The 27,318-nt window shown below is 43.2% G+C and overlaps 1 protein-coding gene across 1 annotated transcript in view; it reads right to left on the bottom strand.

Annotated features, from left to right (window-relative positions):
• Sv2c (synaptic vesicle glycoprotein 2C) overlaps positions 1–3,481 on the bottom strand; it is a 189,528-nt gene extending 186,047 nt beyond the window's left edge. Inside the window, exon 1 of the mRNA XM_075976275.1 lies at positions 3,223–3,481. The gene's annotated coding sequence lies outside the window, so the exon portion shown is untranslated. The remainder of the gene's footprint in view (positions 1–3,222) is intronic.
• Between the last annotated feature and the right edge of the window lie 23,837 nt (positions 3,482–27,318).

The following is a 27,318-nucleotide window of genomic DNA, read 5'->3' as shown; positions in this document are numbered from 1 at the left end:
GATTTGTAAAAGGAAAAAAATACAAAACCATCGCAATAATGTATGAAAACTGCATATAGTTGGGGATGGAGGGAGGGATGGAGGGAGGGTAGGAGGGAGGGAAGGAGGGAGACCTGCCTTTCAGATGCTAGCAAACAGACTTGAACTAAAGGATCAGTTTAAACAGACATGTGCTCCATCAGCCTGTGCCAGACAGAAAGCCCAGCCACCAGGAAGCAGGACAACATATTGGTGGATTGTGGCTTCTCCCCTAATGCAACTGAATAGACTCTAAAGAGTATTTTCACTTTGACCATCCCAAGAAATCCACCACTGGGTTTGGTGAGATGAACAGCAAAAGTGAGCTGGCCAAGACGACACACTGACAAATCAGATGTTTCTATAAAAAAATTGTCATCAACAAATTTATTTCAGAATAAGAGCTCACATTCTTCATCATAAGAAAATGGGTTTTTATCTCTGAGTTTGAGGTCAGCCTGGTCTGCAAGAGCTAGTTCCAGGATAGGCTCCAAAGCTACAGACAAACCCTGTTTCAACCCCCACCCCTCAAAAAAAGAAAGAAAATGGGTTTTTTGGTGGTCATGTGACATCTGGCATATCGCGGCACCTTGGTCTCTGAAGCATCATTTACTTTTAAGGAACTGACTGAACAAGCACAATTTTTACCTAAAAGCTCTTAGGTTAAGCTACTGATCAGGCTGGAGAAGCGACTTTCCCTGCCACAGAGCCATGACAAGCCAATTTATTTGTCCACTCCATCACCCAAAGCAGTCAGATGTGCTCCGACCCTTCCTTCCCCTCCCGCCTTCTCCAGAAGGCAGCTAATGGCGTTTGCTTTTAGTTTAGTGCCAGGAAAAGACCGTTGTCGGCGTGTGTTGACACTGAACGCCAAATTCCATTAAGGTAACAGTGCTGGGAAAGTCCCCATAATTTTTTTTTTAAAGACTGTTTTCTTATCCCCGGAAGGGGTTTATTTCCTGTTTTCTGTTCCTACATAGTTTATGCTTCCGAGGCGTCTGAACACAGTTCTGTGAGGAGAAAGAGGTCTGCTGTGAGCTGGTTTTTACCATTCTTTGCTCTGGAGGACGGATGGCAACCATAAAGTATCTGGTGACCAAGCAACATCTCTGGAGACACTGGGCAGCCAGATCTTTGTCTAGGTTTCCTGATAACTACATTTCTCCCTTTTCCCTTTCTCCCTTGCTAGTCTGCCATCCCCTTTATTCCTTTTGTCACACACACTGCAGATTTGGGCTCACTCAATCAAGGCTTTGCTATCGACTTCCCAGAATATGGTCTTAAAGAAAAAAAAAGGTTGGATTTTTAATTTTCCATCAATGAGCACAAAATCAGCAGTGCTTTTAGTACGCAGTTTCATGGCAAAAAAAAAATGCGCCACGTTATTTACTAAGCCATTCTCAAATTCCACTTAGACGCCAGGCCTATGCCTGAAGCCTCAAGAAACGGACCGGTATTAAAGAACCTGATGAACTCAAACACGGAAGCTTTCCCTTGAAACTTGTGGTGAGCCTTAGGCCTTTTGAAGCTCTCTAAGATAAAATGAGTTGGCTCTGAGATACTGGCTCTCACTAAGAATTAACTAAAAAAACTTTTAAAAAATTCTGTAGTCAAGCAGGAAGGAAAGGAGTCCGGCGGGAGAAAGGAATATCAGGGCATCCCTCTGAGACTTAAAAGATGCCTCATCTCTGGGTACCCAGGGGAGTCCTGGAACCTTCCCAGCGCTCTCACTGTGGCGCACTGCGGAGCCCTTCGCCTGCCAGCAGCCTCTGTCCTGCCTGGCTTTCTCTGCCGCCCCTGCCGCAGTCTATCCTCCCACCCCGGTCCCCCAGTCTGCTGCTTTCTGCACAGGGCGCGCGGCGGGGCATCCATCACTCCGGAGCCTTTGACGCACACACGCACTCCCAGACAGACTGGGTCTCCTAGCCCTCCCTCCCGCTGCGCCCGCCCCATCGCGGGGCAGCATTTACATCACGCCCACACGTAGAGGGTGACGCGAGCACCCCCCACCCTCGCTCTCGTAGTCCAGGCGGTACCTCCAGAGCTGGTGACTCAGCTCCTCCCTCTCCGCCCCCGCGCGTGGCGCCTGAGGTTCCCGCACGCCCACGGAGATGTTCTTTGCATCTGTGATGGGGTGCTGGCTGCCCGAGTCAAGTTCATTCCGGTATTCTATAATCTTCCCGGGTCAGTCAGAGGAGTCCTAGCAACGCGGGAGAAAGTACTCCCAATTCTAGACCCAGTTTGAAGGGGGAAAGTCCACCAAGAGAAAATGGTCGGCTATCGCCCCATTTCCTGTTGGCTTTAAATCAAGAGACCTCGGTAGTAGTAGTTGTTGCTGTCATCATCATCATCATCATCATTACCATCATCATCATCATCATCATCATCATCATCATCATCATCATCATCATCATCACCATCATTTTTATTGGGGACGTTCCTTCTCCCAAGAACCTCCCACTCTTAGATGCGCTTTGCTGCGCCAGGCGCATAGTGGACGCTCCATAGTGTTTTGCTGAATGGAGGTGCAGTGTAAGAAGTGTGGATTCTTACAAAGGGCCACAGCCCGCACACTTCCCTGCTCTCAGCCTTTTGGTGCGGGCGTACAGATGCTATTCGCGGGTTTTGGGGGATTTGTGAAAGAGTTTGAACATTCACGGGGTTTCTATTAGCCTCCCGTAGAGTCGACCGCGACTCCCCATGCTTTCCCATCACCGGCACATCTGCAGAGGGATCCCCGCAGAAAAGTTGAGGCTGCAGTGATGGCTTGGTGATGGCGGGCGCTCCTGTCTACCTGATTTGAATAGTCTCTCCTGGCCCTCCTGAAGCCCCTTTGTCCCCCACCCCGCAGTAAAGAAACCTGGAGACGCCTGCAGGAGCAACCCTGAACGCCTGCTGCTGCCCACCCACCTGCCCCGGAATCCCAAGCATAGCGCGCCTTTGACTTGCCACAGCCCAGTAAACCTGGGGTCGTTCCGCTACCTCCGTGAGATTTCTCCCTCCCCATCCTAACACAGGGGGCCAGCGAGCAACCTTCCCCACCTGCAGCCGCTTTCCTGGGGCCAGAGCCGGCAAAGTTGAGCTAGTTGCGCTTCTGCCAGGCTGCAAAAAGTTCCCTGACTGCAATGCTCGGTTTCCCGGTCCAGAACGGGAGTCTGGCAGAGAACGATTTTTCGCCAAGATTGCGGGGGCCTCCTTACTCACCGTTTCAGCCGCCGGGGTCCCCCTGCCCTGAGCCGTGTCTGCAATGCAGCCGTCGCCGCGCGGGCACCTCTTCACTTGCTGCCCGGAGCCGCCTCGGTCTGCCACTCTCTCCTGCAGCGCGCTCAGTGGTGACTCCTTTGAACGCGGCAGCGACGAGAGGAGGGGCGGGAAAGTGGCTCCGGGCTGCCTCGCTGCGGTCCTCCTCCGCCTCCTCCTCCCCTTGATGCTGCAGTGGCGGGCGGCGGCGTGGCGAGAGTACAAGCGATGCGCTGGGAGGGAGTTACGGCGCGCGGGGGAGGAGGGCGTTGTGCAAGGCTGGGCGAGCTCCTGGTGTGATGCGGAGGCGCCGCTGAGGTGCGGGTCCCGGGAAGGAGGTGCGGTACTTTTGGAGAAGTCTGTAGCCCAGGAAAACAGAAAGGTGCCAGTGCTGAATTAGTCACCGGGTGTGACTGTGCCTTGCGCACTTGGCCGCCCTTTGGGCCGGGCCCCCGGAAGGCACAAGGAAATTGTTGATCATTGGAAGCCAGTGCTCAGAGAGCAAGGCTTTTGGTCGGTTTCTGGACCAGCAGCTGGTCAGTTTTGACTTGACTTTCAGTAAGTAAGTATGCAGGAGCTTATCATTCCCCTACCTCAATCTCCATGCTGGTACACAGTCGAGAAGAAACTTGGGGCATAGTAGAAGCAACTTCGCGCGCGAGGTGTGTATGTGTGTTCCCAAACCAGGAAGGGCCAGGCAGCAAAACTGGTGGAACTGCTTAATATTAAAAGAGAAAGACGCGAGAATGTTGCTGTGTTCCCAGGGATGCCTTTTCCTGCAGAGGGTAAGAAACCCCAACCTCAGCCTCATCTAAGCTCTGGGGCTGGACCACTAACTGAAATTCATCTTCGAGGCCACACCCAAGCACCTACTCTGCCTTGGCATGGCAGGGCGTCGCCCTCCTGTCACCCCCCCCCCCCCCATCCTAGACCACCAGAAGGGACGCAGTGAGAAGCAGGACATGCCTAAATAAGAGACCCTGCCTTCTCCGCGCTCACAAGGAACTCACGGGCTTTGGAAGGGCGCTGCAGGCAGGTGCCCACTGGCAATCATCTCTCTTGTAATGGTGACTCGGGGTGAGAGACAAAGCGCGGCGCCATTGGAGGCTGCAGTGGGTGGAACTCGCAGGCACAGCCGCTCCTGCAATGTACTTTATGCGAGTAAACAGCCTGCATGTTTGAATGGTGGCGGGGGCGGGGGGTAAAAGCTTGGCGGTGCGGACACATATGTAAACATTGTATGTAAATGTGCTGGAGAAGAGCAGTCAGGCTTTGCTGAGAGCCATAGACGCCGGAGGGGACCACGTGGCCGGCCAGTGACAGTGATATGCAGGGCTACATGTGTGCCACCATTCAGGATGCAATGAAGAGAATGTGCCCAGTCCTAAGCCTCTGGCTGCCCCTCCTTGCAGCTCTGGAATTCTGAGACTCAGGATTCTCAGGTCCCATTGAATTTGTTAAGAATATACAGGAAGGATGTCCACCTGAGTGGGTTAATGTTTATGCCCTCTAATCATCTTCGCAGCACCACCTTAAATTGTGGCAAACAGCAAAACATTTAGCCAAAACAAGAGCCAGACAGGTTTTCAAAGACCACCCCAAAAAGTGTATGTTTTTCTAAATGATAACATTCTAATGATCTTTTCTCAAATACTTACCCTCCTGTTCTCTTAAGATATGCATGAATGTTGGATGTGGAGGGTCACACCTTTAATCTCAGTACTGGGGAGGCAGAGCCAGGTGGTGGATCTCTGTGATTTAAAGGCTGCCTGCTCACATTGCAAGTTCAAGGCCAACTAGGAGTACATAGTGAGACCCTGTCTCAAAACAAACAAACAAACAAAAAACAAAAAAAAATCAATAAAGAAACTGTGAGGGCAATATGATTGGTAACATTTTTGAGAGAAGAACAGAAGACAAAGTCCAGGATTCGAACAATCAAATCTAATGGTGGAAGCACCGCCCACTCTTCAACATAGCAACTTAGCACCATCAACTCGTGAAGAGAAAGTGTCTATTTGTCTCTCAGCCTTTGAGGTTCCAGCCTCTGATACACTATACTGGTTTTAGGTCGTCAAATAGTGGGAGCATGGGGGCACCTACATCACCATGATCCAGGGAGCAAAGTGAACAAGGCCTAGTCCAGGGCCCTTCATGCCATTCTCTGTCGCCCAGTGACTTCTCACTTGGTCCAATAGTGCTACCTTCTAGAACAGTCCTTTAACACGTGCGCCTTTGAGGGACATGCGAGATCCAAACAATGCGACTCCCCCAAAGGTTTGCACTATGATTCTGAGGGAAAGCAGAGATAAATCTCAGTACCATCCTTTGCAGGGGACTGCTGAAGATGTTGCTATAGCTTAAGTGAATCAAGAGAATGTAGACATGGAGGAGGGATAAACACACTTGTTTAACAAATTTTAGGTAAAGCATGCTGTAGATATTTGCATCCCCAAACTCTGTTATTTTGCATCACTGATTTAAAACAGACGCGCAATTATGACATCAGTTTACTATATGGCTGGTAGGCATGAGCATTGAGTCCCCCGGTAGTAACAGATAGAAATCCTTTCCGAAGGATCCTCTTACATTCTAGAAACCAAAAACTTCCCCCACACAAAAAGTGGGATAGCAATGAGCACATGATAATGAGCACACAGACTGTAAGGATGTCCCCACGAAGGAGCACTGGCTACACCCCAGAAGACTCTGTAGACTGATCACATATCTTCCATTACCCGAAGGAGAAAAATAAAGGGTTTAAAGCCTGGACAGGGAATAGGAAACTGTAAGGAAAGATCAATCATGCTTGAACAGGCATTCAACCTCTGTCGCCTCTACTGTTCATCCTCCCAGCACCCATCCAAGGGTCCTCACATCTAAACACACCCTACACTTTTCTGATTGTATTGAGGGAGTCTCCCTCTTTAAAATGTGGTGTCCTTTCCTTTATTTGGCAATACATGCAGAATGCTAAAATCATTTTTCTTCCTATTTTACAGAAGAGCTTGCTTGGAACATCATGGATACGTGACTCCAGAAACATGGTACAACAAAACAGAACTTCCAGATACATGCAGAACTCCTGGCTTGTTTTAGGATTGAGTGATTCAACGGTGGAAATCAAGAAAGGAAAGAATGTGAACATTATTTTATATAACCAATTAAAATAAATGAAAGACTAATAAACGCAATTTTAATGTGTGTTACACAAAAGAGGCAGTGTCTTGACTCGGAAAGGTAGTTGATATGTCCAAAGGATTTGGAACTTCTATGATTGTAGGGTCAGAAATTGTCCCTTTCTGTCAGACATGAGTCTACTCATTTCTTTTGCTCAATAGCAAGGTCCTTTAAAATTTGTAACAAAATTAAAGAACACTAAATCCCTGCAAAATGGAAACACTGTTCTGTGACTGATCAGGGGAGATGTAACTATCTATCCCTCTGCCCAAGGTAGAGCACCATCTATAAACCAAAAATGATTTCTCTCAAGTCTGGTGTAGTGAGCCAGTGAGGTTCTGGGGTTCACCTGCAGGGGCAAGGATGACTCAAAGCAGCTGAATCATGCAAAACCCGCCTGCTAAGCAAAGCACAGGATGCTCAAAGAAAGCTGCATCCCTAGAGTTCCCTGCACACCTCCCAGGCAGCTGTGTAAGTGGAAACTCTGGCTCCAGAAGTTGTGTCAGCTTAAGTAATTCCAGGTGGGGTCTCATGAAACTTAGAACCCTGGGAGTTTCCCGTGGCTCTTAAGTTCCAGTAACATCCTGAGCTTTTCCATGCTCTCACCTCCCGCTAGGAGAGAGTGTTTCAATTAGGAGGAAATAGCTATGCCACACAAATGCTGTCTTTGGGACCTTCTACATATCCTTCCTGGCTAAACTAATCATTTCTTTCAAAGTTTCACAGATTCAAGTACAGATATGTTGCTTGCTGGACCAGGGGGGAATGTCCTTGTAATGGCGCCCTGATAGCATCAGCCATCTGCCAAACACAAGTTTCCCCTTGGTAGAAGGCTTCCCTTGCTCTTTCTTGATTTCCCCCAGTGTAACACCAGACTCTACTGCCATCTTCTTCCTATCATATATTCTAGAAATACTGGCCCAAGGTGGGACTCCCATGGCAAACAAAGATCTACTCTGGTTATGTGCTTTAGAAAGTAGCCTCATATTCTCTATTCTCTCTCTCTCTCTCTCTCTCTCTCTCTCTCTCTCTCTCTCTCTCTCCCCCATTTGACACTGGATTGTGGGGGGATATTTACCCAGGCAAAAGGGCCTGCGGGCCTGAGCCAAGCTAATCCTAGGACTATCTGAGCATGCAGTATCTAACTTCCCCAGATTGAGCCAACCTAGTTCTGCCAAGGGGCCCCAGCAACAGCCGCAGTAAATGACATTAAGGTGCTTACATTTCTGGTCACAGAGGCATCTATGTGAGGACATGGTCTGGAGACCCTTCGTGACTGCTCAGAAACCATAGAAGAGATTAGTCTAATTAAAAAACACACAAAAGTGGCAAAGCCAAGTAATTTCAAAGAAATCAAGTCAGAAATGGTGTCTCGCAGCCAGGACAGCCTTCCTTCCATTGGGGGCCATGCACTGCTTTCTTTTCAAAGAATCCATCTTAAGTTAGAGCCGCTTGTTCCTAACTAGAAGCATTCTTATACACACACTTCCCATATACTCCCAGATAAAAGTACCTAGTCCTAGCACAGCTTGGAAGTGCCTATGAATTTGAGGTGAACTCTATGCAGAGTTCACTTCTGTTGGGAAAACAAGAAAGATGTGTCCATCTGTCATATCCCAGGGTCTAGCACAGTTCCTGGATCATGGAAGGCATTTGAAAATAACAGCTTACAGCCAACATGGCCTCGGGATCTTAGCTAGCAAAAGGAAACCTTTAGAAGTCCAGATGGAAGGCTGGAAATGAGAAACACTGGCTCAGTGAACATCCAACTTCTGGGAGAATCTTTCTGCTCAAATGGACAAGGAAAAAAAGCTTCCCCAGATAGATTCAGGGAAATCTAGGAGGCCTCGAGCCAAATGGGTAGCTCCGGGGGTGGGGGGGGAAGGCACATGTCACTTAGCACTCTTGCTGGGATGGAAATGAGGTGGAGAAAACGCCCACGAGAGATTCTCTTCAGTATAAAGAGGAAGAATTTGATGTGCGGAAAACTCTCTTATGGAAGAGATGCAAGGTGGATTTTGGAGCTCTCGAAGCTGATCAGGGCTGTGCTCTGGGTGTGTTTGTGGGGATGTGGCTGTTTTCCTTCATATAGTTTGTCCCTGTTTATCTGCGTGCCTAGAATAAAGTCAAATTTGTCATTGGATCCATGTTCAGCTTTAGTGAATACAGCGACTCCTAGGATGAGGGGGCAGAGTGGGGAAGCAGCCCCTGACATCTGATGGGGAAGACAAAGCCAGAGCCTCCACACAAAGCACTGTAGGGGTCATAATTGGTTGGGGACAACTAGAAGCACAAATATGAGTAGGTCAACTGACTGCCCCAAACTTCCCAGTTAACTGAACAGGAACAGCTTCGAGGAAAGAGCAGATTCCTTCAAGCCAAGCAACCATTGCCACAAAGTACCAAACAAGTAGTTCATAACAACTATCTATGACTTAAGCCACCCAGGAATGTCAAACACTCATTAACCTTCAAATAATGAGAAAAAGACTTCAGCGTTCTCGCCTGTGGAGAAACAGTTTTGAGGCCTCTTCTCAGAGTTGTCAGTGGGCTAGGATTCTGTTGGTTACCTATAGCAGCAACTGTTACAAAGTCACCAAGCAGTGAATTTCTTCCCTTTCCCCACCGTCTCTCCTGCTGATTGCATCTCTCCATGCAATAGCACCATGAGGGCAGGGACATCGGATCGTGAACAGTGTTAAAGCCCGTATACTCCAGCCAACCCACACAATATGCCTTCCACATGAGTGCGCCTAAATGCCTTTGAAGAACACTTCATCTTCCATGTTCCTTTTTGAACTTGGCTTTCTAAAATAAGGATTTTCCAAGGGTCTTCCCATGTGTGGGATTATAGCGTGAACATCTGAAAAGCTTCTTTAGAAGGCAAATTTGCACAATATGCTTGAGAAATTTCCTGCATCCTTAAGTTTTTCTTTGGTTACAAAAAAAAAATAATCTCTCACAGTTACCTTTCATTTCTCAGTGACTTTTACTGCAGCTATGACAACACACACACACCACCCAAAGTATTTTCTGTGTAGCTCAAATCTGAATATACTCACTGGGTCTCTCACATTTTCCCCAGTTCCATTTCCCTATTTAGCATCCCACGACAGGTCTGCTAACACGTTGAATTCTATTAAATTATTTTTCTGTTCAAAGAAGAATTATTGCTCCCATGTTCAGAATCTGTCTTGCATAATCATTCTGCTCCAAATTAGTGTTCTAACACTCAGTCTTTCTCTTTTAATAATAGACAAGCTGATTTCCTTATATGATCTAGCTATTAAAATGCATGTAGTATACTCCTGGGGAGAGAGGTTCACTTCTATTTTTAGGATGATCCGTAGGTATTGGTGCTGACCAACTTTTAGGTCGCAAATGGCTTCTTATTTTAAGAAGCAACCAGACTCTGCATGTTAAAGATGGAAACACTAGTATTAATAGTTGGTCTAATTTGTTTTCTTCTTCCTCTGCATTTAGACTAAAGTTATTCTCTGCTGACCAAAAAAGTATTTGAAAACTCTTCCCACCCCCATATTCACCTCGCTATCCTCAGTCTCAAGAAGAGGATTCTGGTATCCTATTAACTGTTTCCTAAATAACAACACATCCTATATGCAAATTAAATCTCCCATGACATAATTGAGGTCATTTATATATAAATTGGAAGTCTAGAACCGTAGGTGCTTTTATGTGTTTTTTTTTCCCCTCCACTTCCTTCTTATGGTTTCCTGTAGATCTTAACAAAGTAGCTCTCTGTTGACCAGGATTTCTGTCCCACCTGGTCCTGCAGTTGTCCAGTCCCAAAGAAATACACAGAGGTCTATATTAATCACAAACTGTTTGGTCCAGTAGCTCAGGCTTCCAATTAATTAATTCTTATAACTTATATTAGTCCATAATTCTTGTCTGTGTTAGCCATGTGGCTTGGTATCTTTTTTGGCAAGGCAGTCACATCTTGCTTCCTCTGCAACTGGGTCACGACTGGAGACTGAGCTTCCCTCTTCCCAGAATTCTCCTGTTCTCATTGCCCCACCTCTACTTCCTGCCTGGTTGTCAATACTTCCTGCCTGGCTACTGGCCAATCAGAATTTTATTAAAAATAATACAAGTGACAGAATAAATGCCCATGATCCCACAGCAGCGCTCCGCCTTTATGACTGCAGAAAGTCAAATCAAGTTCACACCAGGCTATTGTCAATGCCAAGAGGACATAGGAAGGCTCCCTATGCAAGTCTATGTTGTGGTTTAACAAATGGCTTATTTTCTGTCTTCAGCCCCATAGAAGGCCTTGCTTCGGGCACAGTAGACAAACGCCTGACAGAATATTCTAGACAAGAAGCCCACTGGTTCCGTAGCTGTCTCTGTGGTAGGATGCGAGGACACTTCCACTCTACTTGTCTGAAAATGCTACCATAGATTCAGGGCAACTGCTGAGAAACCCTAGAAAACCGGCAGAAGCTTGTCTGAACTCTGCTTCAGTCGAGGGTTTGTGGGCAGTGGCGATCTGGTTAGAGTGTAGCCTGGTAGATTGCACCAGTCACACTGGGCGTTGTGCCTGGTCTCTCATCTCAGTATGAGGTAAGGCCAGGAGCCTGGTTGTGGGCCAGGGCCCTGGAGATCTGGGTTGCTCCCAGATGTGGGCTAAACTGAACTCCAGGCTTCAGAGCTGAAGAGACAGCTCCAAGGATGCAGCCCAGAGTGCCGAGCCAGCAGTCAGAGCAACTGCGGCATCTGTCTAATAAAGCTGTCGGAACTAGGACCAGGGATGAGGCCTGCATCAGGGAAAGGATGAAAACAACAGATCACTAACCCAAGGCTGACACAGGCCAAAGAATGTGTGGGACTAAGGAAAACAAAATCATAGGCAGACTTGAAGAACCACAGGGAGAAGAATGACAACCGGGAACATCAGAGGCTTAGCAACAAGGTTAACCCTGGCGTGGAGAAAGACGCTCTAAGGCTAGCGTCATCGCAGCACGGTCTCCTGTACTCCTCTGACCCCAGCTCAGCTGAAGATGTGTCATAAGGGAGTAGTTTAGACAGAGGATCCGGCATCCACGCAGATGATGACCCGTAAGAGGATGACAGCTCTTGTCCTTGGCTGAGCTTCAAAACATATGGTGTTGACACAGAAACTTTGCACCCTGATTCTTGGCAGAGAGGGACCAACACCTTCTAAACTTCTCCTGTTTTTTTTCTTTTCCAAAGCCCAGTTGTGCCTTGCAAAGATCTACCTATCTACAGAAGTCCCGAAAACCACACCCTGTATCCACCTGATGCTGCTTGGAATGTCACACCCCGATTGCATTTTGTTGCTCGTCTCCCTTTGTGCCTTCCTATGCCCCCACTTTGCCGGCACTGTTAATGCTCTTTTGCATCTGTAATGTCCCATCAGCTGCATAGGGACACTATGAGAAACACTGTTCAGATGGCGGCCAAGGCTTTGGTCAGCAGTCAGGGAGTCTATCTTTTAAGAACCAAGGAAGGTTTTTTGTGTTTTCTGTTCTTGGGAGCAATAAAAGTTAATCTGCAGCTATAAAAATCATTGATTTTGTCCAGGTTGTATTTTCCTCCCTGATAGAGGTTTTGGCTAAACCTCTTCCTACAAGATTTGGAGTGGGAGCAATTAAGGACATAGATAAAATTATTTTGTCAGGAAATAATTTCCTCTATATGAATTATTTTGAAGGATAAAGCAAAAGCCCAAACGACACAGCAATTTCAGTTGTGAATGCACATTCCAAAGCCCAGAATAAGGGCAAAGCTAACTGAACTTGTCACACTGTAAAGCTGCAGTTTTAACTGGGATGAAAGGATACTTGAATATTAGGAGGAAACATTAACAACAATATTATGGGCACCTAAGAAAATCTTTTAGCTAGATCCCATTATGTGTTGAAAGGTTAGTCTAATATTTCACGCCAATGCCTGGTTCTTTAGAAATTCAGAACAAAATTATGTACCTTTCAGAAAAGTGGTTTGACCTAGACCAGCAGGTCATTCTTCAGCGACAGGTTTCTGAGAGAGAAACAGGGGATGAGGAGAAATAAAGAAGAGAGGAAAGCTGGGGTCAGGAGGTTTTGCACAAGCAAGTTTATTAAGAAGTACAGCATTTTATATACAGTTGGCAAGAAGTGGGGGACAGAGCCATAATACAATGGGGTGAAGTCAGCAGGAAGTTGATCACACTATGTTGCACAAAGGGAACACAGGGCATCTCAAGTGCATCCCAGACTGAGTACTCAGAGACTTAGGGCTGATAATTCTAGTCTATTTCTGAGGGAAGGTCATGCTCCTAGGAACTGAAACTATAACCCTTGGAGGCCCGGGCCTGAGCCCCAGCCTAGACCTTTCCACATCCACCCTTGGACAAGGACACGGAACTCACGGTCTCTTTGTTCTTTCATCTGGGTCTCTGAGAAAGCCTTGGGTTGACCTGGCTCCCAACAGTGGATGGTTCTAGAGATCCTATGACGTGAAATAAGACAGACTCAGAAAGACAAATAGCTCTTATTTTCCTTCATATGTAGAATCTAGATTTTTAAAAAAATAACACATAAAAGTGGAGGTGGGAGAATTTGGAAAGAGAAAGTGAACCAGCAAGAATGAGGCTCAAGAGAGGTTACGAGGAGGTGAACATGATCCAAATGTACCATATTTATGTATGAAAACATCATAACTCTCATTACTTGCAATTTTTTAAAAAAAGAATTTGAGGGGCCATAATCAGCTCAGCAGGTGAGAGTTTCTCCTGTTCTTCCAGAGGACCAAAGTTTGGTTCCTAGCATCTATGTTTAGCAGCTTCCAACTGCCTGTAACTCCAGTGTCAGAGGATCCTATGCCTTCTTCAGCGTCCTCAGGTCCTGGACTCATATGCATGCACACCCACACATATACATGTGCAGGGGGCATAAAAGAAAGTAAGGAAAGAAAAAAGAGAAAATAAACCAAGGTCTAGAAAAGTGCAATTCTCAGGAAGATAAATACGCAATATTATCCTTATTGACCATTAAGTGTATTCCCCTTAAAATCAAGACTGAAATGAATGAACAGCATTGAACTTAGCCTTACAAAAACTAGATAACAAAATAAAAGTATGGAACAAAGACTTGATATTATGACAGCAGAAAAAGGTGAGGGAAAATCATTATTATTATCAAGGCCGCATATGTATAAACATCATGAGAAAATTAATGAAGGAAATGGTTGAATACAGATAAATATCCCCAGATCCCGATTTAAACTCCAGATTGGCAATAATCCATTATGAGATATAATGGGGGGGACCCATTTATAAAAACAGGAGAAAATTTGAAGTGGACAGAAAAACTTAACAAGAAAACTGAGAACCACACAAGCAAAAGCATAGAATTTTACCAAAAGATTTAAAAGGTGAATACATGAAAACATGCATTCTTAAGTGGGAATGTGAACGTTTGAAGATACCTAATGTAATTTAGATGTGGACTGTCCCCTGCAGTCTCTCGTATTTGAACACTTGGTCCCTGCTGAGGGGCGGGCTCTAGATAAAACTTCACTGGTGCAAGTGGGTCACTGGTAGGGGTGGGCACTTGAAGACCCTTATCCTGGTCCCACTTCCTGTCTTCTCTCAGCTTCCTGACTAATGACACAATGTAATCAGTCAACTCACACTCTTGCCAAGATGCCTCCCCCACCTCATGAGGGTGTCCCTTCAAACTGTGAGTCAGAGAAACCCTTCCTTCTTTAAATTGCTTTGTGACAGATAGTTCATTATAGCAACTAGAAAAATAACAGCAAATTATGTTTTCAAAGTTATGGCTTAACAAGGCACAAACTCAAAGGAATTTGGGGAAAGACTTTCATAAAGAGTGGAAAAGTGCTCAGATATGTAAAATGAGAAAAGATTGTTCCAAAAAATAAATTTAATTAACAAAAAGAATGAGGCCTGAATAAGCATTTTGGGGGTGGCAAAAGAATAAATATGTTTGCCCCTAAACATAAAGGTGCAATAATTAACTTTGTTTGGTACTAGCCTGAAATAGTTTGCAATCCCAATGCAGACAAAATCTGGCCAAAACATACGTGAAAATACAAGAATTGTATAATGATGAATCAGTCAAATAAGTTAGCTCTTTGAGGGAGAAAACCAAGTCTGTATCTTTTTTCAAGTTTCAGATGAAAAGTTTGTTATAAAACCATTAGCCAGGTGGTGGTGACACATGCCTGTAATCCCAATATTCAGGAGGCAGAGGCAGGAGAATCTCTGTGAGTTTGAAGCCAGCCTGGTCTACAGAGTGAATTCCAGAACGGTCTCTATAGCTACTGAGAAAACCTGTTTTGAAAAACCAAAAAAAATTAAATACTAGATTAAAAACGAAGTAACTATTTCTCAAACCTATTGACAAGTGAAAAAATTCTAAGTTCAATTATCAAAAGAAAATATCATAAATATTGTGATTCATGGCCTGGGTGCTTCCAAAGATACTTTGGAAAATTTGTTTATATTATAAGGCAAAAAGTGGCAAAGCCAGAAAGAAGACTGAAAACATTTGCAACAAATCTGAAAAAACAAACAAACAAACTGATAACCTAAATAGCTCCACTTTTACACAAATCACGGAGGGAAAATAATGTCCCATTAGGTAAGTGAATAAACAAAACGATGTGAAATTTTGAACCACAAAAGAGGGACCACAAAGAGTAAATAACAAGCATTTAGTTTCACCAACATCCATCACAATATAATTTATGTTTACAATATATTATTCCTTTTAAAATTATTTTAAGTAAAATTATGAACTAACACCATGTATTTCTATTTTAGGGGCTTAAATCAATAAAAAAAATCAGTAGAATGACAATTTTTTTCTTAAGGAAAGAGGCCCAAACAAGGTTGAATACAAACCTCCCATGATGCTGGAAGTGAGCTGTGCTTGGTTTATGAAACATTCAGTGCCCAGCAGCAAAAGGACCATCTAACTATGCGACACCATCAGATGCCTGCTGATTACAAAAGGCACTGTCTCAGCTACTTTCCCTGTAGCTCTGATAAAACACCCTGACAAAAGCAACTTGGAGGAGAAAGGGTTGGTTTGGCTCACAGTTTGTGGTTGTGGTCTGTCATGCCAGGGAGTCGCAGCAGCAGGAGTGTGAAGCGGCTGGTCACATGGTGTCCACAGTCAGGAAGCAGAGAGCCTTGAAGGCGTGTGCTCAGCTTGCTTTATCCTTTACACAGCCCAGGATCCTAGCTCAGGAATGGTGTCACCCCACACAGGGCAGCTCTTCCCATCTCAAGTAAACTTACCAAGTAATCTCCCACAGGCATGACTAGCAGGCTGTCTCCCAAGAGATCCTAGACCTCAGCTAGTGGACAGTTGAGATCAACTATCTCTAGTATCTCCTTCCTCAACAGTGAAATTCTTCCCTGTTTTTTTTTTTACACAATTTTTATTTTATTTTTGATATTATAATTACAGTTCTCCCTTCCGTTCCCTTTAATGTTCTCCTTTCCACTCTCCTTCAAATTCATGTCCTCCTTTTAATTCATTGCTATTACATGCATATATGCATATGTATAGACTTAGTTATCCCTAAATATAACCTGCTCAGTACATATACTGTTATGTGTATGTATGTTTTCAGGGCTGATAGGCACTGGATAACCAATTGGTATGTTCTTTCCTGGGGAAGACCACCTCTCCTGCTCCCAAATTCCCCAACCTCTAGTTCTGTGTTCAGGGTTGAGCCTCACTGGTCCCCCTTCCCTTGTCCACTTTAGCATGTCCATTTGTGTCATCCTTGTTTAGCTTGTGTTTTAGCAGTCTTGCTTGTGAGTCATTACGGCGTAGCCTCTCTGACATTACTAGGAGACACAATCTCAAAGCAAAGTCCCTGATCCTCTGGCTCTTCTTCTACAGCGTTCCCTGAGCCTTAGGTATGGAAGGTTTTAGTAGATGTATCTGTTGGGACTAGACTGCACAATGCTGCCTTTTGGCTAGCTGTGGTTTTCTGTGATGGTCTCTATCTGTTACACTGAGACACTTCCTTGATGAGGGCAGAAGACTACACTTATCTTTGGGTATAAGGGCAAATGTCTATACACTGTCGTTGTGGATTATGCTGGTTTAGTATACTGGTGGTGGTAGATTCCCCTCCAATAACCATGATTTCCCTAGCACTGAGAAGTTAGCTAGGTTTCCATTGCCAGGCATAGTTTCCCTCTTGTTGAGTGAGTCTTAAGTCCTGCTAGAGAGCTGGTGGTTACGGCTAAGGAGTGTGTTCCACTGCAGATCCCTTAGGGTAATTGTGCCATGCTGGTCCTTGATGTGGTTCATAGGCAGCACAACTCGGCAGGGTTGTTGGCTAACTTCCTCCTTCAGAAGCTTGCATGGAATCTTCCAGTACCGTGAAAGCTATTCCTCGGGAAAGAATCATTCAGGTCAGTTCTAACTCAAGGATCTCTGGGTCCTGATTCTTAAGAACATGGTATCTTCAGCAATAGGAACTTACCTTCCACCTCTGGGGGCAGCCAAAGGCAATACTAAGAGGCAGTATGCTTTGGGAGTCTCTTAGAGAGCCCTGGCTAACAACCTAAAAGAGTGTTTCTTGTGTCTGGTATTGCAGTTTTGGGTAGGTTGTCTTTGGCTCTTGGAAGGAGTAATATCTATCTATCTATCTATCTATCTATCTATCTATCTATCTATCTATCTATGTATATATATATATAGAGAGAGAGAAGAGAGAAATAGAATTATGTGTATTATAGGTTTTGCTTGTTGGGATTTTTGTAAATAGTTAATCATATAATTTCTTGGGCTTTTTCAAATATCCTTCTTGTTATTTTACCCACCTCCCTCCATATTTTGTATTTGCATCCCCCCTCCTTATGTAGCCCACACTTTCCATTTTCGCCTATCACATCACTTGTGTCCTGCTGTCTGTCCCCCTTTACCCTTTTCCTATCTTGTTCCACAGGGGTCTCCCAGTGGCAAGAGCAACCAGATCCACAACCAACACGGAGTCCTGTGTGCGACTCCTTATGGCTACATCCTTTCATACGAGCTGCAAGTCAGTTGCTCTTGAAAATAGAAAGGAATGAATAAAATGAGACTAGGCAGAGCACCGGCCGTAGATTGCGCCTCTGCATGTCCCTGGCTGTGACTCGCACAGGCTGCACCATTTAGAGCAGCTAAGGAGGAAATTTGCAGTTTACAGAGCCCATTCCGAAGTGGAACCCTTTCCCACAGGAGGCTCAACCACAAACCCATACAAGATAGCCTTGCATCCGTCATGTCATGACATCATGAAACTGGAACCTGCTAAACGTTTATGAACTGAAGAGTGGCTCGGGATACATGGTGTGCCTGCGTGACAAAATATGCATCTGTAAAAATGTCGCCAGTAAAGAGTTCCTAACAACAAGGAAATCTTGATAATTTATTTGGAGAAAAGTTAGAGGCCATGACAGCGTGTGTGCAGTCCAGTCTCCGCTGCAATCAGACAAAGGGAGCAAGAATCTGAGGCCCTCGGTTACTTCATTGTTCTGTGCTGTTGATCACAATGAGATATTCATTTTAAATAGAGAGAATAAACTTAGAGTCACAATGCAGACATAGCTTAGCTGATGGTTATAATCGCAGCGCTTAGTGTGTCCCGCTGTGTGCACTTTGTCTTCGTGCATGGGGGGTGAGGGCAAGACCCCTTCCTGTCTTCAAACGCTGAACTTTTCTGGCCTGCTGCCATCCCTTGCCTTGTCAGCAGCTTCCTTGGAGGATTTCAGGCAGAACATCTAAAAATAATTTTATTCTTCATGGTTAGCCACAGGTGAGTTGAGTAATGTGTTCTGGGAAAACTTGATCAGACAAGGGCATTGTGACATTTTAAAGGCCGTTCGTGTTCCTTATTGTCTGACATTACACACACCAAAAATTCAGATCAGTTCTTTGGTCCTACTCAAAATCCTGTCTTCACGTTGCATGCCCCAATTCTAGAAAGCCAAAAGGCAGAGATGTTTCTTGCCCCAGTGATGCTGAAAGTGTAATATTAAATAAGTCTACCAGCAATAACAAAAATAAACCACATATCAAAGACAGTAATAAACTGCAAGGTTTGTTTCTCTTTTAATAATTTTTTCAGGCTTGATATTTTAGACGAAAAGAAAGAAGAAAGGAAAATAGCTTTTGTGCTGTTCCTTTGATTATTCATAAGTACACCATGCTTTGAATTTAGTTGTATTTGATCTTAAAATCACTTTCAAATAGAAAAAGCAACAGTTAAAACAGGCTGATATTTTCAGAGCTGATATTTTGAAAAGGCTAGGATGGTTTCAACCTTCCAGCTCCTGCCTAGCTATAAACACACCTTCTCCTAGGAGGGTTTGGCAAAGGAAGGTGAAGTCTGGGCCCTTTATTGAGACCTGAATTAAAAATGCCTGGCAGAATGAGTAGGGGAGGGCACAAACCCCCAGCACAGCCAGCTGTATTTAAAATGTCACAATGCCCTTGTCTGATCAAGTTTTCCCAGAATACATTACTCAACTCACCTGTGGCTAACCATGAAGAATAAAATAAAATAAATGTTTATTCTTTTGTCTGCACATGCTGCTGTTTCATGTTCTGTTGGTTTGCATGTTTGTTTGCCATGATCACCTTTGGGAGTGGCTCCTTCACACTGGAAAGAGTCCCTGTTGAAACACAGCTTCTAAGTGATCCCAGACTGAGCAGTGAAAAGGACTTCACCTGGAGACCCAGAATCTGAGGTCTCCCCAGTCCCTTTTCATATTTCTATTCCATGCTACACCTCCTAAAGTCTATGTTATTGTTAATTTTCCTTCCACACTCCACCACAGCGAGACTTGTTGTTATTATTATTCATTAGACAACATAGTGGTGTAGAGCAAGGATTGCCCCCCCCATTCGTGTGTTTATGTTAACACATCCCATGCTTTTTTGCTGTTTTCCTTCATTAACTATATTCTTTTATTGTTGCTATTTCCTCCTCCTCCCTTCCTCCCTTCTTTCTTTTCCCCCACCACTCCTCTCTATCTCATTTGTGTATATTTTTGTCAACAAAGCTCACTGAGAGCTGGGTATGTCTGCCTCACTTTTCTGAATTATTTAAAGGGTATAACATAAAAATATTTGAAAGTTACTTAGGGCTGGCAAGAGTCTCAGGAGGTGGTTCTGCGATAAGGTACCTTTCCCTTTCCCAGGGAATTGCAACCAATGTAACAACCGGAATTTGATCCCTGTGATCCATTTGATGGAAGTTGAGAACCAACTTTCATCCTTTGTCCTTTTACTTCAAATGCATACCATAGCACACACAAACACAATCATAAATGATGTAATAGGAATATTAAAAGCCATTTACAGCATTTCAAAAAGATTTTTAAACATTCAAAGTAAAATAAGAAGAGCAAGGTGATTAAAATCAAGTGTAAGGACCTAACAGACAAAATTAAAAAACCATAGTGTTGAATAAAAGAGAGTCTTATGAAAATAAAACTGCACCAACATCTCTCAGTGTGTTCTTAGTTACAAAAAAAAAGAGTTCAAACATTGAATAAATGGGACCTACTAAAACTGAGAAGCTTCTGTAAAGCAAAGGACACTGTCACTAAGACAAAAAGGCAACTGACTGACTGGGAGAAGATCTTCACCAACCCCGCAACAGACAAAGGTCTGATCTCCAAGATATATAGAGAACTCAAGAAACTAGACTTTAAAATGCTAATTAACCCAATTAAAAAATGGGGCACTGAACTGAACAGAGAATTCTCAACAAAAGAAGTTCAAGTGGCCAAAAGACACTTAAGGTCATGCTCAACCTCCTTAGCGATCAGGGAAATGTAAATCAAAACAACTTTAAGATACCATCTTACACCTGTCAGAATGGCTAAAATCAAAAGCACCAATGATAGCCTTTGATGGAGAGGCTGTGGAGGAAGGGGTACCCTCATCCATTGCTGGTGGGAATGCAATCTTGTGCAACCACTTTGGAAATCAGTGTTTCGGTTTCTCAGGAAATTCGGGATCAACCTACCCCTGGACCAGCAATACCACTCTTGGGAATATACCCAAGAGATGCCCTATCATATGACAAAAGCATTTGTTCAACTATGTTCATAGCAGTATTATTTGTAATAGCCAGAACCTGGAAACAACCTAGATGCCCTTCAATGGAAGAATGGATTAAGAAAGTGTGGAATATATACACATTAGAGTACTACGCTGCGGTAAAAAACAATGACTTCTCGAATTTTGCATGCAAATGGATGGAAATAGAAAACACTATCCTGAGTGAGGTAACCCAGACCCAAAAAGATGAACATGGGATGTACTCACTCATAATTGGTTTCTAGCCATAAATAAAGGTCACGGAGTCTATAATTGGTGAACCTAAAGAAGCTAAGTAAGAAGGTGAACCCAAGGAAAAACATGTAGTTATCCTCTTGGCTATGGGAAGTAGACAAAATTGCCGGGGAGAAAATTGGGGTCTTGGGGGTGGGGTAGGATGGGGGTAAGGGGAAATGGGGAGAGAAAAGTGAGAAGGGGAGGATGGGGGGAACTTGGGGAAACAGGATGATTGGGATAAAGGAAGTTTGGATAGGGGAGCACGGAAGAACAATTCTTAGTTAAGGGAGCCACCTTAGGGTTGGCAAGAGACTTGAACCTAGAGGGGCTCCCAGGAGCCCAAGTTAGTTCCTTGGGCAGCTGAGGATAGGGAACCTGAAATGACCCTATCCTATAGCAATACTGACGAATATCTTGCATATCACCATTGAACCTTCATCTGGTGATGGATGGAGATAGAGACAAAGACACACACTGGAGCACTGGACTGAGCTCCCAAGGTCCCAATGAGGAGCGGAAGGAGGGAGAACATGAGCAAGGAAGTCAGAACCACGAGGAGTGCACCCACCCACTGAGACAGTGGGGCTGATCTAGTGGGAGCTCACCAAGGCCAGCTGGACTGTGACTGAAAAAGCATGGGATAAAACCGGACTCTCTGAACATGGCGAACAATGAGGGCTGATGAGAAGCCAAGGACAATGGCACGGGGTTTTGATCCTACTTCATGTTCTGGCTTTGTGGGAGCCTAGCCAGTTTGGATGTTCACCTTCCTAGACATGGACGGAGGGGGGGGAGACCTTGGACTTTCCACAGGGCAGGGAACCCTGACTGCTCTTTGGACTGGAGAGGGAGGGGGAAAGGAGTGGGGGGAGGGGGAGAAGGGTGGGAGGAGGGGGAGAGAAATGGGAGGCTGGGAGGAGGGGGAAACTTTTTTTTCCTTTTCTCAATAAAAAAAAATTTTAAAAAAAGAGTGCAAGACAATTCAGTGAGAAAAGAATCTATGAAAATAGGAGATGTCACATTCAAGACCTCTGAGAGGATCACAGTGACAGGGTTAGAGGATCACAGTGACTGACAGGGTTAGAGCAGGGACTTAGCCTGAGTGCCAGTGTTGTCACTTGCCCATTGACAGAAGGCCAGAACCGTCATCTCCACTGCATCTTTTCTGACCCTCATCAGTGCCTGGCTCTGCGTTCCCACGCTATCTTCTGAATCACAGCTTGTCAAGAAGGCATCCTGGAATTGGACATACCTAGGACGCACACCTAAGCCTTTGCTTTAAGGAAAACTGGGAATATTTTTCTAGCTTCTCCTTAAGAAGGATGGACCACAAAGGTGTGGAATCTCAGAAACGCCTGGCCCAGCAGAGTAAACTGAAGATGAAACCACCCACTGCCTCCAGCAAAGAGGTGGTTCCACTTTCAGACTGGATTAAAAGCTCACACGTGATGAGTTCACGGACAAATTTTCCTGCCAATGTAAGATTTTTTCTAGATGGGGTGAGATGTTTGTAAATTCAGCCAAAGCACCAAGGCAGTGTATACCATTGTGGGGGGCAGTTTGTGCAGGGTGCACAGAGAAGTTGCCTCTCTATTCCATGTCATGGAAATCCGAAGTTCTCCACACCTCACAAGACCTTTGCCTAGGTTTAATTAAAAGCATCCCCAGTGACTTGGAAGACTGACATGATTAGAAATGTGATATTACTCGTCATCCTTTTATCTTCAGCTTAACCCAGGCCTGCACTTGGTCTTCAATAAAGATTCATTCCCAGTTCTCATATACGCTTTTCACCCCAGGTCCTCAGAGTGGAAAGCCATAATAGAAACCGAACACTGGAAAATTACATAGATTTTTCTTCAAGAACAACCAAACCGTCATCCTCAAGTTCATGTAACATCTAAATCCTTCCCTTGTCCCCTCACTTCTTGATGCTCTCAAAAACATGTCAAAAAAATGAGTTCTTATTAGATAAAGATGGTGACCTTTTATAAACATTTTATAAATGTTTCAGAGAGCAATAAACTATTGTCAGAAATAGAAGAGAATTCAGAAAAATTTCAACTATTTTAATTAAAATTTATCCTGTTTTTAATCCTGTTAGGATAAAAATAAGAACTAAAATATGCACAGCTACCCCTAAACAGAAACTTCCATTTTGCATATGACACTGACATCATTCTGATGGTCACCTATCCTTATTTATAATTCTTTTAATATGTGTTTATTTCAAAATGTCCATGCAAATGTTTCAAGTGAATGAATACAGTAGTAGAATGAAGTTTGGGGGCAACCTTCATTATACATTAGATATTCTATATAAACATGCATATATACTAGAATATACTAGATATTCTGTATAACCTTGCATTTACACTAGATAGTCTATATATCCATGTATATACACTAGATATTCTATATATTCTATATAACTGCATACACTAGATATTCTATATAACTGCATATACACTAGATATTCTATATAATCATGCATATACACTAGATATTCTATATGACCATGTGTATAAACTAGATATTCTATATAACCATGTGTATACACTAGATATTCTATATGACCATGCATGTACACCATTCTATATGATGATGCAAATGCACTAGATATTCTATATGACCATGTATGTACACTATTCTATATGATGATGCAAATGCACTAGATATTCTATATGACCATGCATGTACACTATTCTATATGATAATGCAAATATACTAGATATTCTATATGACCATGCATATACACTAGATATCTATATGACCATGCATATACACTAGATATTTTATATGCACATACACTAGATATCTATATGACCATGCATATACACTAGATATTCTATATAACCATGCATATACACAAGATATTCCATACAACCATGCTTCTACACTAGATATTTTATATGACCATGCATATACACTAGATATTCTATACGACCATTCATATACACTAGATAATCTATATGACCATGCATATATACTAGATATTCTATATGACCATGCATAAATACTAGATGTTCTATATGACCATGCATATACACTAGATATTCTATATAACCATGCATATTTAGAGGGCTCCAATGCATATGAGTAAGTTCTCAGTCTCCAAAAGTAAGAGCACAAAGAGAAGTCCTCTGACTTTCCACACTGTAGATGTAACTCTAAATTTGTCCAGAATACAGAACCTGGAGTAGAGGGAAGAAGGAGTCTCCTCTTCATTCTGACGTGAAGATTTCTAAACTAAACTAGATGTTCCTTGTTGGAATAAAGAGGCTTTAAGAAACTGTTAGGAATTAACACTATGAAATAATCTCAATTATTCGATTTTGGTAAAATAGTAGAAACACTTGTCTCATGTTCAACAAGCTGGAATATTTGTGATTGCTTATAAACACTGGGAATGATTGAATATATTTATGTATAACATTCCAAACTTGAATAGATGCACAATAGCACAGCAGAATATTATAAAGAAGTACCATAGGAATTTTACAAAATCTAAATGTACTTAGTATTCTGAAATGATTTTAAAGTATTCTTGCATAAATATATACTTAAAGATTTATTTTTAAAATTTTGTGTGTGGGTCTGTTTTGCCCACACCCATGTGTTTGTGAAGCAAGTGCATATGCAGCGCCCTCAGAGGATGGAGGAAGGAATTGGATTGTCTGGAACTGGAGTTACACATGGTTGTGAGGCACCACTAGGATGCTGGGAACCAAATCCAAGTCCTCTACCAGGGTAACAAATGTTCTTAACTGTTGAGCTATCTCTCCAGCCTTTCTTATTTATATTTTAAAGTGATCAATTTGCTTTGTTATACTAATCTCAAATTTTGACTAATAGTCATATTCATATTATAAGGCAAATGATCTCCCAATTAATTCTGCTCCAAATTTAATGTAATTATAGAGAAATAGTGTTAAGTGCTCGTTGAAATAATTTCCCTCATCTCGTAAGAATATTTATTCTATGTCTGTATTCTAATAAGCAGTTAAAAGTATATCTATGCCAATATTGACTTTTAAAATTCTAAGCTGTTGCTTCATAGAAATTAGAATTTAATCATCTGTGACAGTTGGAATAACTATATACCTGACTTTGTTCTGGGATGGTTTTGGGTGAGAAAGTAAGGGTTAAAGAGGGTATGGTTAGGCTAGAGGTGAGATTGGGTACCCTGGCACCCAAGCAATAATGAGTTCGTTCCAGGGCACATGGAGACATTTTGTGCACTCCAAGGTGGATCAAATAACTGAAATGGTCTCTACATTGCAGAGGGCATCCTTCTCCTTCCATAACCAGATAATGGCTGGCCCTTTCACAGCTGCTTCAAATGACACAGGTCAGCCTTTAAATGTTTGGGGGCTTTGCTTGGTACCTTGCCTCTTTCCTTAACCTATTTTCTCCCTTCACCCATTTTCCTGGCATTAGTCCAGGTAGAATGTCTGGCTCAAGACAGATTTATCAAATACAGAAACAAAAACAAGAGGAGAAATAAAATGTGCCATAGCAGCTTCTCCATGTAGAATAAGCTTTAGCCACACTTAAAAGAAACATTCTCTTTAAACTAAAGATATGGCCATCAAATTGTCCCTATAAAATGTTACTCTGTGAAAGGACACAGTAAAGGAAGTTACTGAATAATTCAGGAGCCTCATAAATACTAGCCCTGTTTCAAGGCAATGTAGTTTCCTGTTTGTCATAATTTCCCATGTTGGCCTTGAACGTGGTCATACTGTCCAGTTGGTGTGACCTTGATTTCACTTATACAGACTGTTGCTGAGAACAGTCGCAGTCAGTTATGTTGTTCTGGGCTCTCTACTCCCTAACACAGAATTCCTGAGTAGTAGGCAGTGGTGTGCACTTCGGGTTATAAAACTGAGTCTAGGAGATTAAATAGCTTGTTCAAGGTCACACATCAGCATCACAGAAAAGTTTAAAATTGTCACGTGGAGCGTTTATGCTGCAACTCTGGTTATAGCATAATGCTAGTTTTATTTTTTAATCACTTAAAGTAATTATTAGTCACTGGTAATTTCTATTTCTAGAGTAACTCAACAAGCAATGTTACATTTAATCCTCATCACAGGTGATAAGATGTATCGAGCAGAAACTGGTGACTTGTTTATGAATAGCGGAAGCTAAAACCCGCTAGTCACAAACTGTATAGATACAGAATCCAGTGGTCTTTTCAAATCATACCCTACAAAGCCCATTTCGAAATTAATGCCCACCCCCCATGGTAATAAAGGAAAAATCGAGAACTTTGAAAAGTAGTTCAGTCATTAAAGTGCTGTTATGTGAGCATAAGGACCTATGTATAAGCCCCAGATCTCGTGTAAAGAAGCTGGGTGTGGTGGTCCATACTGGCAAAGCCAGCACTGGGGAGGTGGGGGCCAATGGACCCCTGCATTCCCTAGCTGGAGAACCTCACTGCCTTGGCAGTTTCAGGCCAATGAAAGATCCTGTCTCCAAAATAATCAGTGCCTGAATAATGACACAAACTACACTGAAGCTTGTCCTCTGGCCTCCACATGCATAGCACAGGCAGCTGCTAACACACACACACACACACACACACACGAACAGGTGCACACACACAAGAGGCTACTTTAAAACAAGAGGAAATAAAACAAAACACAGCCCACTATGAATGTGCAACACAGTGATATCTCTCAACCAGAAGGAGTGACCAATGCTTTCTTTTCTTGCTGATTACAAGCGACTAAGTCATTATAGAAGTTTTTCCAGCAAAATGATTGTGAGCGAAAACACACCTGACTGCTGACTGGTTTTGTTCAGTTAGGAACAGCTCAACCTCAGCATGTCACACACTTATTGATTAACTTTCTCCTAGTCTGTGGCAATAAGTTAATCGAAAGGACACTGGTGCTTCTGCTTGTTTTGCTTATTGATAATGATTACTATTGTGTTGATTCTTTCATCATCACTATTTCGGTTATGTTCTTTTTCAGACCCCATCTTTCCTTGCTGAGATTTTCCTCCATGTTTTTAGACTCTCTCCTCCACTTACCAATCAATCCAGTTTGCTAACATATTTGCTTAGATCCTGAGTTGATTTTCTTAGTCCATCCATCTGTTTAAATACTCGGTGCAGTCATTTATCCTTTCAAATGTTTTGTGTTACATTTGTTTGTTTATGTGTGTGCCACAGCGTGTGTAGAGGGCAGAGGACATCTTCCAGGAGTTGGGTCTCTCCTACCATGTGCCATGCAGGGATCAAACTCAGATTGTCAGATTCTGTGCCAGATGCCTTTTCCCTTTGAGCCATTTATACTTAGAAAACGTAAGACTCTAAAATAAATTTCTGGCTTTTAAGCTTATTATTATCTTTGGTTTGTGACCTGGTTGCCCTGATTTGTTTCTTTCAGATTTGTGTTTCTTTTTTGTGATTTATGCCTCCATTGGGGTGAACACGCCCTCTAGTTTTTAATCTCTCCCATTTTCCCACTCCTTTTTGTTTTAGATTACATGGTGAGATCTTTCACTTGGCTGAGTGTTTCTCTTC

This window comes from Microtus pennsylvanicus, chromosome 6, assembly GCF_037038515.1.
Source record: "Microtus pennsylvanicus isolate mMicPen1 chromosome 6, mMicPen1.hap1, whole genome shotgun sequence".
NCBI lineage: Eukaryota > Metazoa > Chordata > Mammalia > Rodentia > Cricetidae > Microtus > Microtus pennsylvanicus.
The sequence above is the reverse complement of the archived record's forward strand: the minus strand, read 5'-3'. Positions and strand labels throughout refer to the sequence as shown.